Raw genomic sequence first — 13,510 nt, 5'->3', positions numbered from 1 at the left:
AAGCGTGCATCGCTACAGTGTCACGCGCCAGATCCAGATCCAAATCCCCTCGGTTGACTTTTTCATCCCCGAACCCTAATTTTTTGCAAACTTTGGCATGTCATAACTCTGCATCCGTAGCTCCGATTTGTGCGTGTAGCATATCAAACTGTTCGTCTCGACGAGTATATCATTTCATCTCATTGAATCATTTTCATTTTAGCTCATCTTGATGCCCGAAATGCTGTTGGAAGAGGGCTATATGGTGAATTTGTCAGATCTGTTTCATCAAATGGTTTTTTGTCATTTTTGCCATGTTTAATGTGTGCATGATATGATCCTGAGCTCTACATGTATTTTGTCATATGCCATGCCTTCTTTACAGAGGTGCTTGCCATGTATTTTTGTGATATTTGTGGTGACTAGCACAAGCTTGCAAAGTAGAGTAATCGGTAATGCTGATTTCAGGGACCTAGAATTTCTCTAAGTCCTTGTCCTGTTTTTGTTGTTATGCCATATGTTCATGTTGTTTCCTAGTGATCTGTGCCTCTTTTGAAGATGATCAGTAAGGATGTTTTGTTAATATTGTGGTGCTCTATCCATCCATGTCTTTTTTTGCATTTATGGAGCACCCTAGCTTGAGTCAATCGAGCTCTACTTTTGCTATATTGTGAATCCTGGCAGATTGTTGACATGTTTAGCGATTTTGTCGAGGATGTTGCTATTGATCCGTGCATGCTATGTTGTTGTTCATGCAAGTCTAGCTCCTATGCCATGTATTCTTGATGGGTGTATGCTTAGTTTGTCATGCCATGCTCTGTAGTGAGTGCATTGAGCTCGTAAACATGCCTACTCATTAACTGATTTGCATGCTCCAGTTTTTCACAAAGTCTAAGATTTGTTTATGTTTTTGCCATGTTCACATGCTTGCAATTGTATTTTCTGATCCCTTTTGGCTCAAGGTCACTAAGTGACTTTTGTTAAGTGCTTTTGAGTAGCTTGTAGTTCCTGTAGCTTGTAGTTTTCATGCTCTAAAGTGTGCTTCCTGATGATAAATTCCAGACTTGTGTTAATTTCACTAAGTCTGAAATCTGTTATCATTTGCACTTTTGTCATGCTTGTTTGAACCTGTTATTGGATGAATTAGCCGTAGCTCAGTGTTCATCTTTTGTCAAGCATCATGAGTGGATCCCTGCCATGTATTTTGTTGTCATGTTTGAGTACCGTAGGATAATTTTCTTGATGCATTTAGTTCGTCACTTGCTGATTATCGCAGACCGGTGCCATATTTGTTTTGCTTGCCATTTCCAAACCGTGCATCCGATTCCGGTGATCTTTATATCGATTTCAACCGAAATCACCTCACCTTTCCAGTGGCACTCTTGGATTTCCAAGTTGAGGCCAGATTCAATCATTCCTTATTAAATCTTTCTCTACGCGGCCGAACCTAGATCAAATCCCTCTCTACGCGGCCGAACATGTCCGTCGCCACCCGGACGCACCGCCGCCAATAGGAGGCCGCCACCTATCCCTCCGCCGCCATATCTCTCCTCCGGCCCAGGCGAGCCCTCACCGGGCCCTCCAGGCCCATCGGGGCGCGCCGCCCGCCTCGGGTCGCCCCCGACACCGCTCCTCGCGTCCGTCGCCGAAGCCGCGGACCGCCTCCGCCGCGGCACACCTCGTCGCCGACCCCCTCCGCCTCGGCCGCTCCCCGCCGTCCGGTCTACAACGCCGCCCCGCCGGACCGCTCCGCCGTGCCGCCCTCCGCCGCGTCGCCTCGCCGTCCCTCCACGCCGGCGACGACCATCTCCGGCAAGTCTCGTCGTCTCCGGCGACGAACCCGGCGAGCTTTGGGAAGCGTGCATCGCTACAGTGTCACGCGCCAGATCCAGATCCAAATCCCCTCGGTTGACTTTTTCATCCCCGAATCCTAATTTTTTTGCAAACTTTGGCATGTCATAACTCCGCATCCGTAGCTCCGATTTGTGCGTGTAGCATATCAAAATGTTCGTCTCGACGAGTAAATCATTTCAACTCATTGCATCATTTTCATTTGAGCTCATCTTGATGCCCGAAATGCTATTGGAAGAGGGCTATGTGGTGAATTTGTCAGATCTGTTTCATCAAATGGCTTTTTGTCATTTTTCCCATGTTTAATGTGTGCATGATATGATCCTGAGCTCTACATGTGTTTTGTCATATGCCATGCCATCTTTACAGAGGTGCTTGCCATGTATTTTTGTGATATTTGTGGTGACTAGCACAAGCTTGCAAAGTAGAGTAATCGGTAATGCTGATTTCAGGGACTTGGAATTTCTCTAAGTCCTTGTCCTGTTTTTGTTGTTATGCCATATGTTCATGTTGTTTCCTAGTGATCCGTGCCTCTTTTGAGGATGATCAGTAAGTATGTTTTGTTAACATTGTGGTGCTCTATCCATCCATGTCTTTTTTGCATTTATGGAGCAACCTAGCTTGAGTCAATCGAGCTCTACTTTTGCTATATTGTGAATCCTGGCAGATTGTTGACATGTTTATCGATTTTGCCGAGGATGTTGCTATTGATCCGTGCATGCTATGTTGTTTTTCCTGCCATGTCTAGCTCCTATGCCATGTATTCTTGATGGGTGTATGCTTAGTTTGTCATGCCATGCTCTGTAGTGAGTGCATCGAGCTCGTAAACATGCATACTCGTTAACTGATTTGCATGCTCCAGTTTTTCACAAAGTCTGAGATCTATTTATGTTTTTGCCATGTTCACATGCTTGCAATTGTATTTTCTGATCCCTTTTGGCTCAAGGTCACTAAGTGACTTTTGTTAAGTGCTTTTGAGTAGCTTCATGCCATGCCTTGCTTTGCCATGTTAAGTTCCTGTAGCTTGTAGTTTTCATGCTCTAAAGTGTGCTTCCTGATGATAAATTCCAGACTTGTGTTAATTTCACTAAGTCTGAAACCTGTTATCATTTGCACTTTTGCCATGCTTGTTTGAACCTGTTAATGGATGAATTAGCCGTAGATCAGTGTTCATCTTTTGTCAAGCATCATGAGTGGATCCCTGCCATGTATTTTGTTGTCATGTTTGAGTGTTGTAGCATATTTATCTTGATGCATTTAGTTGGTCACTTGCTGATTATCGCAGACCGGTGCCATATTTGTTTTGCTTGCCATTTCCAAACCGTGCATCCGATTCCGGTGATCTTTATATCGATTTCAACCGAAATCACCTCACCTTTCCAGTGGCACTCTTGGATTTCCAAGTTGAGGCCAGGTTCAATCATTCCTTGTCAAATCTTGCATATGCATCACATACCGCATCCCGCATATCATACCATGTTTGCATCATGTTGTTTGAGCATTGCACGTGGTTGATTGTGTTCCTTTGCTTGTTGTTCTTGTTTGGGTAGAGCCGGGAGACGAGTTCGTGAACGAGGAGCCCGTTGAGTTCGCTTACGAGGATCAAGTCAACTCTGACAACTTTGCAGGCAAGATGATCATACCCTCGAAATCACTTCTATCTTTGCTTGCTAGATGCTCGCTCTTTTGCTATGCCTATGCTACGATGCCTACCACTTGCTTATCATGCCTCCCAAATTTGCCATGTCAAACCTCTAACCCACCATGTCCTAGCAAACCGTTGATTGGCTATGTTACCGCTTTGCTCAGCCCCTCTTATAGCGTTGCTAGTTGCAGGTGAAGATTGGAGATCGTTCCTTGTTGGAACATTGTTTATTGTTGGGATATCACCATATTATCTTGTTTATCTTAATGCATCTATATACTTGGTAAAGGGTGGAAGGCTCGGCCTTTTGCCTAGTGTTTTGTTCCACTCTTGCCGCCCTAGTTTCCGTCATATCGGTGTTATGTTCCCGGATTTTGCGTTCCTTACGCGGTTGGATAATGGGAACCCCTTGACAGTTCGCCTTGAATAAAACTCCTCCAGCAATGCCCAACCTTGGTTTTACCATTGCCACCTAGCCTCTTTTTCCCTTGGGTTTCGGAGCCCGAGGGTCATCTTTATTTAAACCCCTGGGCCAGTGCTCCTCTGAGTGTTGGTCCGACCGAGTAGACTGCGGGGCCACCTCGGGGCAACTTGAGGGTTGGTTTTACTCGTAGATGTCTCATCTGAGTGTGCCCTGAGAACGAGATATGTGCAGCTCCTATCGGGATTTGTCGGCACATTCGGGCGGTGTTGCTGGACTTGTTTTACCATTGTCGAGGATGTCTTGTACGGGATGCCGAGTCTGATCGGAATGTCTCGGGAGAAGGAATATCCTTCGTTGACCGTGAGAGCTTGTGATGGGCTAAGTTGGGACTCCCCTGCAGGGATTTGAACTTTCGAAAGCCGTGCCCGCGGTTATGGGCAGATGGGAATTTGTTAATGTCCGGTTGTAGATAAACTGAAACTTAACTTAATTAAAATGAATCAACCGCGTGTGTAACCGTGATGGTCTCTTCTCGGCGGAGTCCGGGAAGTGAACACGGTGTTGGAGTAATGCTTGACGTAGGTTGTTCTAGGATCACTTCTTGATCATAGTTGTTCGACCGTGCTTTTGCCTTCTCTTCTCGCTCTCTTTTGCGAATAGGTTAGCCACCATATATGCTAGTCGCTTGCTGCAGCTCCACATATTACCTTGCCTTACCTATAAGCTTAAATAGTCTTGATCGCGAGGGTGCGAGATTGCTGAGTCCCCGTGACTCACAGATTACTTCCAAACCAGATGCAGGGACCGATGATACCGTTCCAGACGATGCGCTTGAGCTCAAGTGGGAGTTCGATGAAGACTCTCGCCGTTACTATGTGTCTTTCCCAGATGATCAGTAGTGGTGCCCAGTTGGGGCGCGGACCGTGTCGCATGTGGGGTTGATCTTTATTTTGGTACCGTAGTCGGACCATGAGTGTATTGGATGATTGTAATGTTATTCATGTATTTGTGTGACGTGGCGAGTGTAAGCCAACTATGTACTTTTCCCCTTTATCTATTTACATGGGTTGTTGTGAAGATTACCTTACTTGCGACATTGCTTTCAATGCGGTTATGCCTCTAAGTCGTGCTTCGACACGTAGGAGATATAGCCGCGTCGAGGGCGTTACATGAGCATATAGTAAAGCTTGTTGGCTATGCTGACAGACTGACTTCTCTGGAATTTGGAATTCCTCCAACACTTGGTATAGATATTGTGCTTGCTTTACTCCCCCCATCTTACGATGGCTTTATCATGAATTACAGCATGAATGGGACAGAGAAAAGTGCAAACGAGTTGTTTGCTATGCTCAAAACTACGGAAGCTGGAATGCAGAAGAACAAAACAGTGTTGATGGGCAAAAAGACCACTAGTTTCAATAAGAAGGGCAACTCCAAGAAGAAGAAATCTACTGAAGCCGATAAGACCGAGTCTCGGAAGAAGAACAAGGGTGGAGCCTCTAAAGAGACTGAATGTTTGTACTGCAAGCAGAAAGGACACTGGAAACGTAACCGCAAGAAGTATTTGGTGGATAAAAAGAACGGTTCTTCAGGTAAAGGTATAATCGTTATACAAAGTTAATGTTATTCTATTTGTAAAATTTATGTATGTCATGAGTATTTGATAGTGATCGGTTGTTGTCGTTTTGCAAACCGATATAGGGACTACAGAGAGCTCACAAGGAGAGGAGAAATGAAGTCATGATACAAGTTGGGAATGATGATGGGATCGCGGCTCGAAGACCGTTGAAGTCATCGCTTTGCTGAAAGATCTACTCAATTGGTGAGATGATTGCTTGTCTTGATCCAAAGAACTCATTTGCTAAATTTGATGAAGACAAACTTGTTCAACTTGCTGAGATGTATGTTGATGACTTCTCCACATATGAGATTTCTTTTGTCCTTGGAAACCAACTTGAAAACTTCATTGTTGATGAGAGCTGATTCAAGTTTTGTTAGTTGTAATGACCTTGGTAGTCTTGCAGTGAAGATGGTTCAGACTGATAGACACATGGTCTTTCCTTTGGTATGTCGTCTTATTGAGTTGGCATTGATTTTGCCTGTTCCAAGCGCATCAGTGGAAAGAGCTTTCTCAGCTATGAGTATTATCAAGACCGAGTTAAGGAATAAGATGGGTGATGATTGGTTGAATTATTTCATGGTTGCAATATTGAGCGAGAAATATTTGCACAGGTTGATGATGATGCTATTATATATCGCTTTCAATCCTATAGATCTCGTAAAGGAATTTTGCCTCGTCGTAGTAGTAAGTTTTCAACTTTGTACAATGTTAATTGTTTCACTTGATGTTTATGTCTTCTTTTATGAAATTTTGCTTTTGATTTCTATAAGGTGTTGGCTCTTCTTTCACCGTTGATCAAGTTATGGAAGACACTTATGAAGCAAGCCATTGATTTGGTACTCTTTTTACTGCACGTACTCTTCGTAGTTTTTGTCATTTTGTTTATCTGTTTTGTTGTATCTTTAAACATTGAGTTTTCTAAATTTTGGGTGCAATTGAACCATATTTGAGATATTCTTTTGTGATAGCTATAGCCTGATGGACGTTAAATTTTTCCCTCGTGATGACAAAAAAATTGGACCCGGAGCTTGCTCCAATCCTAGATCGATCAGTGCACCACGCCACCATGGTCCTAAGGCCACAAGACAGTGCAGATTGGTTGCGACACCGGCAGGAGGCAAGAAAACCATAGTCGCGCTGGAGTCCGCTTGTGGGGAGGAGGAAAACCTTTCGGCTTGACGAGTGTAGGGATTCGCCCACAGATTGATTTATATACATGTTTCCGTAAGATGTACTGTATACTTTGATTTATACTATAAACTATAGTAATTTTATTACAGATATATGTACATGACATTTACACCATGAGTTCGACATAGGATTTACAAGGTCATGCATGCATGGTACGTGATGCATGTACAGTGCAGGGCAACCGTACCCTGCCGAGATACACACACATCACAATTACGTACACGCGGCACGCACTGACGCGCATATAGGCTAGTAGGAGTAGTTGATTAATTAATTAATCCAGCTCGCCATCACGGGAGCCGGTTTATTCCCTGTACAGATCCTTAGTCCTGCAATACGTAGACAGTAATAGCAATCTGTATATAGACTTCCGATTCTGCTGCTTGGTTTTCGTGGTCGTCATCGCCGGTCCACCGCCGTCATCAGAACAGGAACGCCGTCGGCGCGAACGCCGGCATCGACGACGCCGTCTCGATGTGCCTGCGCACGTTCACACCCATGTAATCAGTTAACTTCGATTATTTGCACCACAAAGATCTACTAGTAGAAAGAGAGACGCGTACCTGTATTCGTCGCTGTGCGCGCGGCGCAGGACCCTGGAGGCCACCCTGCGGGCCTGGCCGGACGACGCGCCCACCCGCTGCGGCCTTGCTCACGACCACCGCGAACACCTCATCAGATGTCCCCAAGCGCCGGCCTCCCCTGCGGCGAGCCGCCCAGCGACCTGGCCTCCTCCGCCTCCTCCTCGCCGCCGCCGGGTCGTGGCAGCAGCCTGCTGATCCGTCAGCGGCGCGTCGCGATGGTCCAGCACGGCAGCCGCAGGGCACGAACGACAAGAGCCTCATCAGCTTCCTGCGCACCCTCCCCTCTATCTTGGCCCCTCCCGACCCTTCTCTCTAGATCTCCCCTCCCCTGTCTCTAATCTCTCCCCTGATACACAGCTAACAATTCTCTCTGTACAATCTACTCTACACTCTCCGGCGACGAAATCCCCGGCCGGCCGTCGCCCGTGTATTCACGGGAATGCCACTGCGTACGAGTGGCCTCAGCTCGCTAGCTGACCACCACTCGGCTAACGGGGAGAGCGTACCTGCACTGTCACGTATTGGGGCTGCTTTATAGGGTTCGCGGAGGGTGGCAAATGTCCGAAACACCCCCGCTCCGCAGTGGGGTGGCCAAGGGTAGTCTCGGGAACGTGGAAATTGCCATTTTTCGGTGCCATGCAGTAGAGGGAGTTTCGGTGGAAACAAAAATAATACTATCGCAAAAGTTCAGTCGACGTCGATGTGTAGGTACCGATCGCGTCGTGCGTATGCAGGTGGCCCGGCCAAGTGGATGTGGCGGTGGGCCCGGGCATGCGCGTGCCTGATGGAGCCGTATTCCGTCTACGTGCATACGTATCTGATGGAGAGAATACGTACGGCGACCGTGCTCTGGAAGAGTGTACGGTGGGCCTGGGTTAACAGAAAAATGCTTTACCGGTGGAGTAGCAGAATGAACACTTTTTTTTTAGGGGATAAACCAAGTAGCAGAATGAACTGTGTGAGTGATATGCGAGACTCCATCAGGTTTGAGCCCAACTAGCCCAATTATAAGTTTGTTGCCAATTTGTTGGTAGATTGTTTGCTTCATAAGCATTCTGCCTCTTAAAATTTTGGCAAAATGGATAGAACTCCGTGTGGTTCGTAACCGACTTGACGGATCACGGAATTACATCAGTGAACATGGGTCCATAGTAGAACACGCACTTGAATGAACAGTAAAAATCTAAAAAATAGCAAAACATCAAACGTTTCTGAATTTATTTTTCACAAACAGTGGTCGAGTGTTCTACTTATATATGAATACACGTGATGAAATGACATTCTTAGTGTTTCGGGCGGAAAACAATATCGTCTCCACCAAACTACCTAAAAATTGCTTTTTGGGACACCAATTTTCTCTTCTTTGTTCAAAATACCACTCATGTCATTTCTTCGTGAAATTTCACACATGAGTAGAACACTCGAGTACATTTGTTAAAAAATCAATATGTTTGATTTTTATTTTTATTTTTGCTATTTCACCCATTTCAATGTTTATCTAGGTGCATGTTCACCCATGAGCCAAAAAATTATTCTGCCAACTGTGTTGGTAAACTATTTCAAAAGACACCAACTGGAAATGTTCTTTCTTCTCTAAACCCTAGATAGCATTTGGGGGGGGGGGGGGGGGGGGGGGGGGGCGATATTGCACCGCCACCCCTCCTCCACTGGTAGCTCGTCACCTCTCACCTCTTCTACCAACTTAGTCTGGATGGGAGTGGGTGGAGGCCTCGGTCTACCAGATGGAGCTCTACTCCCCACGCTTTGAGGCTTTTCATAGGGTTCCGCAATGCGCTTCGCTTGTGGTGGTGATGTCGGCGATCTGGTAAATAAAGTATCCTTGAGCCTCCACATCTGGACGATGTCGGGTAGATAGCTCGTTGGTGCAGATTCCTACGGTCCTCTATGGGTGGCTTCCCTTTGTAGTTTGGCCCTCTGTCCTACTCCCTCTAACCAGGGACGAAGCTTGGGCATAATTCAAGAGGGGGCCATTACTTAAAGGGGAGAAAAATAATAGGAAAGGATGGGCTAATCTCTAGTTTAAACACTAGTTAGGCCTAATATATAACCAATTCTTCAATGGATGCAAAAATTAAGGGGGGGCATGGCCCCTGTTGGTCTCCATGAAGCTCCGCCATTGCCTCTAACATTGGTACAACCTCCTGCTTTGTCATGAGGTATGTGAACTCTTTTGAAGGTTGTGATCTTGGATCCTTCGGTGTTCATGGCACTAGCCCAACATGAGAGTCGACTTGATGAATTCTCGTCCGCTATCAACAACGATTGGTTTGCTCCGGCGATGCAAAGGCATAACTGGCGACGCACCATTGGCCCATTCGGCACAAAGAAGGCGATGTGGCCCAAGAGCCTCGATGTATTTTCTTACTATAGGGTGTTTATACTGTTGGTTTCATTAATAGATTTGAAGCCATTTTGCCAAATAAAAAGTTGGTAAGCTATTTCGATTGGCTAGTGCTTGCCATTTGATTCCAATTCATTTTCCAACAAGCTCATTGAAAAATGGGACCAAGTGTAAAAAATGTATTTATGTTTTGGCGTAATATTCTCATATTTGATCATTATACTAGATATTGGTTTGATTTTTGTGCCAACACGATTTATAAATCACAGGCCAAAATCAGGGAAATCAAGGGGCGTTCCTTGGATGTGACCACGAGTATATGTGAGAAATGATCAAGGGAGTTGTATTTGCGAGAGAATTAGGGGTTCCTACTATAATGCATGAATACTTAGCCGGAATATTCACCTCACATATGTTTAAACACATTAACTACATTTAGGAGATGTATTATTTAGAAGTAATCTTCTATTTTATCAAAGTTAACCCGTGATCCATCGTATCTAAGTTATTTCTATCCAAACCACTGTCATCATATTTGCAAAGATATCCCGATATTTTATCAGAATGAACCCAAAGGTCCATCGTATCTAGGTACCACCAATGATGGTCGTTGGTTGTTGTCATCTCACCTTACACATCAGATTTGCCCCCCCCCCTCCCTCCCTCTCTCTGCTTCTGACCTCGGGAAACAACAAATCAGTATGGTTGTTCATCTATAGGCTGGCATTACTACTACATTATTTTTACATCATTACACAAAAAGGACCCCTAGAAAATAGAAATTACAGCCGGGTCCTTAACAGGAGATACAAATAACACAATTTGGTCCCAAATCAAACAACGACCACGCGGAGACGTTTAGGCCACCGTCTCCAACCATAACTTTGAAAATTGTAGGCAAGGGGAAGAAGGCCTCGTTGATTTGGAGGTTGGAAATGGCAGCCAATGGGATCGCCGTCAGCCCAGTCAGCGATCAACCCTAGTGTAGCTCATGGAGACATATGTCGATGTAGTGGCCAAAAAGAGATTAATAACATCCAAGCCAACTTTATTACCCCCACAATACAATGGATCCGAGGGGAATGAGTGTTGATCCACATCCATCTTTCCTTCCATCTCTATGATGGTGAAGTAGGAGACGAGCGAAAATTGGATCAGCCTGTTCTAACGAACTGCCAAGCTTATTGAAGAAGCTCCCACTAGATCCACCCCCAGCAATCACGGTCCACCATGGATAACTGCTGGAGAAGACCAGGTGGCGACCAAACATTATGCACACTACAAAGAGTCTCCAAAACGGCATGGCGCAAGTCTCCATGCATAGAGGCCAACCCCTAGCATATATGGTGGTAACTTGGCCTCCTCTCCCACCCCCACTCTGGTCGGCCGCCAGATGAGAAGGGGAGAAGAACTAGGGAACAACGAGAGATTCTCAACTGGTGGGAGAGCTAAGAGAAAAGGAGGTGTTGCTTGTTCACTACTATGTTTAGTTGCTTTAGGATTATTCCAAAATATAGTTCACATATTATTATTTTCAAAAGTCAAGCTTTGTAAGGTTTAACTAATTTAGTACTACCTCCGATCCATAATAAGTGTTGCGGTTTTGAAGTAAATCCAGTTCAAAATTGCGACACTTATTTTGGATTGGAGTTAGTATTATTGATGTTGATAACTTTCTCTGTAAATATGGTTAAACCTTAAGAAGTTGACTTTTTAAAAAATGCACTATATTTTTGGAATGGGGAGACTATAGACGACAACGTAGGCCGGCAAATGAAATGTAGATTTTCTTGGTTGATCTCTGACATTATTACGATTAACTTTAGACAAATTGTAGATGACCAAAAATAGTGTGGCAAAAAAACTCTACAATTTCTTTTCTTTTTTCAAGGACCTCTACAGAACTTTGACAAGGATGGCATGTGGCGGTGAACTGAATATATGTGCCCGATGAACAATTGCGCAACTAAGATTTAACATGACAACCTTAAATTTTAAAAATAACAGAAATAACCATACATGTCTTGCATCTCACTATATTTAAATTCTCCCAAAATACCGAGGTTGGGGTAAAATGTGAGATCATTCAATTACTACGTACTCCCTCCGTCCTTGAAAGAGTGTACTTTCAACTTTGTTGGAAGGTCAAACTATCTCAAAGTTTGACTATGTTTGCGCAAAAATATATCAATGCTTGTGAAACGAAATAGGTATATGACGAAAATATATTTTATCATGGATCTAATGCTACTAATTTGATGGCATAAATGTTGGTCTATTATTGTATAAATACGGTTAAACATAAAAAATTTTGACTTTCCAACAAAGTTGGAAGTACACTCTTTTAAAGACGAAGGGAGTAGTCAATTATCATGATTGACAAAATACTCTCTTCTTGCGGAAATATAACTAAAAAAGACCACATTATTAAACATGTGGTAAACTTGTATCAGTGTCATGCGTAGAATTGCATAAACCGAGGATCAAATAGTAGTACAATATTATTTGTCTTTCGGTTATTTTGTGCTATATACTCCCTCATTTCCGGTTTATAAAGCTTATCTTAAAATTTTAGTTTTCTTGTTTTATACGGTTCAATTTGGTTGTTTCTTATCACATGTTCAGATTTTAAGGTGCATTAAATCATTGTATGCAAGTATTAAAAGAAAAATTGACCAATACATGTGCTTTACACATGCATGCACTGCAATTAATGCATTGATAAACACAATTATTTAAGGAAAAACAAGCGTATTAATTGAGTGGTTTTGCAAACTACAAAAATTATTCCACCACTCATCATCTATCTTGGTTGATGAGATTTTTTAATTGAGCCCTATAAACCGAAAATGAGGGAGTATAACTTTACTATTTTAAGGTATACTGCAAGTAAAAATTAGTCAATGCTGCACATTTGAGACTCCAAAAAGTCAAACACGTATATAATTTTGGACAAAAAGTGTATTTAGGAACACAATCGGCCGGGCCCATAATCGAGCTGTGTCCATTACCACCTTCCCATTGCTGAGACACAAGAAAAATCCTTTTATTTCAGAAAATTGAAAAGAAACGTTTGGGCGGGGAAGAAACATTTGAGTTTGGTTGAAGTCACTGACTCACTGTTGGCACATTCAAGTCCATTTAATCCAGACAGCGGATACGCGCGCGCGCACACAATAAACGGATAGATTGGATTAGATTAGACAGATAGCCTGGATAAACCGCAAGGAGGCTGCCAACGTGGGGCGACGCGGCGGCTTCCCTGCATACCAGGGCACCTCTCGCCATCTCCTCCATCTGAAAGGAGCCCCTGAGGCTGCCATTGCCCGCGCAGTAAAAGGCTCTCGAGCTCAACGCGATCCTCCCAACGTGACGCACGACACCGCGACATGCCGACGGAGACGACAGATCCTGTGGCCGCGGCCGCTTCCCGGTGGATTTCCCCCTAAAACTTTGGAAGGGAGATTAACAGCCGCCACACATACAGTAGACGATGCCCTCTACAGGTAGAGCAGATATTATGATTCCACGAGAGCACGCCGCGGCGTCGGCACCGGCACGGTTGACGATGCAGGTGGTCGTTGGCCGGCGAGGGCAGGCAAGTTTCCAGGGCTCTGGTGGACGCATCAGTATTGCGGTCGCTCTCTCTATCAGGCAAGCAGCTTATGGTTCATGGACGGCACAGTCAATACCACTGACTCTGACAATGCACAGCTACGGAGAAGAGAACACCATGTCGGTAACCGGTATGCTCAGGTCATCAGTAACCGTAGGTAGATAGCAGTGGCGAGGAACAACGCCAAGGATCACAGGTGTACCGATGACAGTAACAACAGGTGACAGACGTGCATAC

General features: G+C 44.5%; 1 pseudogene; it reads right to left on the bottom strand.

Moving 5' to 3' along the window:
- Positions 1–6,745: 6,745 nt before the first annotated feature.
- LOC125524747 lies at positions 6,746–7,801 on the bottom strand (annotated as a pseudogene).
- Positions 7,802–13,510: the final 5,709 nt, after the last annotated feature.

The sequence above is a fragment of the Triticum urartu genome, chromosome 7 (genome assembly GCF_003073215.2).
Source record: "Triticum urartu cultivar G1812 chromosome 7, Tu2.1, whole genome shotgun sequence".
NCBI lineage: Eukaryota > Viridiplantae > Streptophyta > Magnoliopsida > Poales > Poaceae > Triticum > Triticum urartu.
This window is presented reverse-complemented; position numbering and strand designations above follow the sequence as displayed.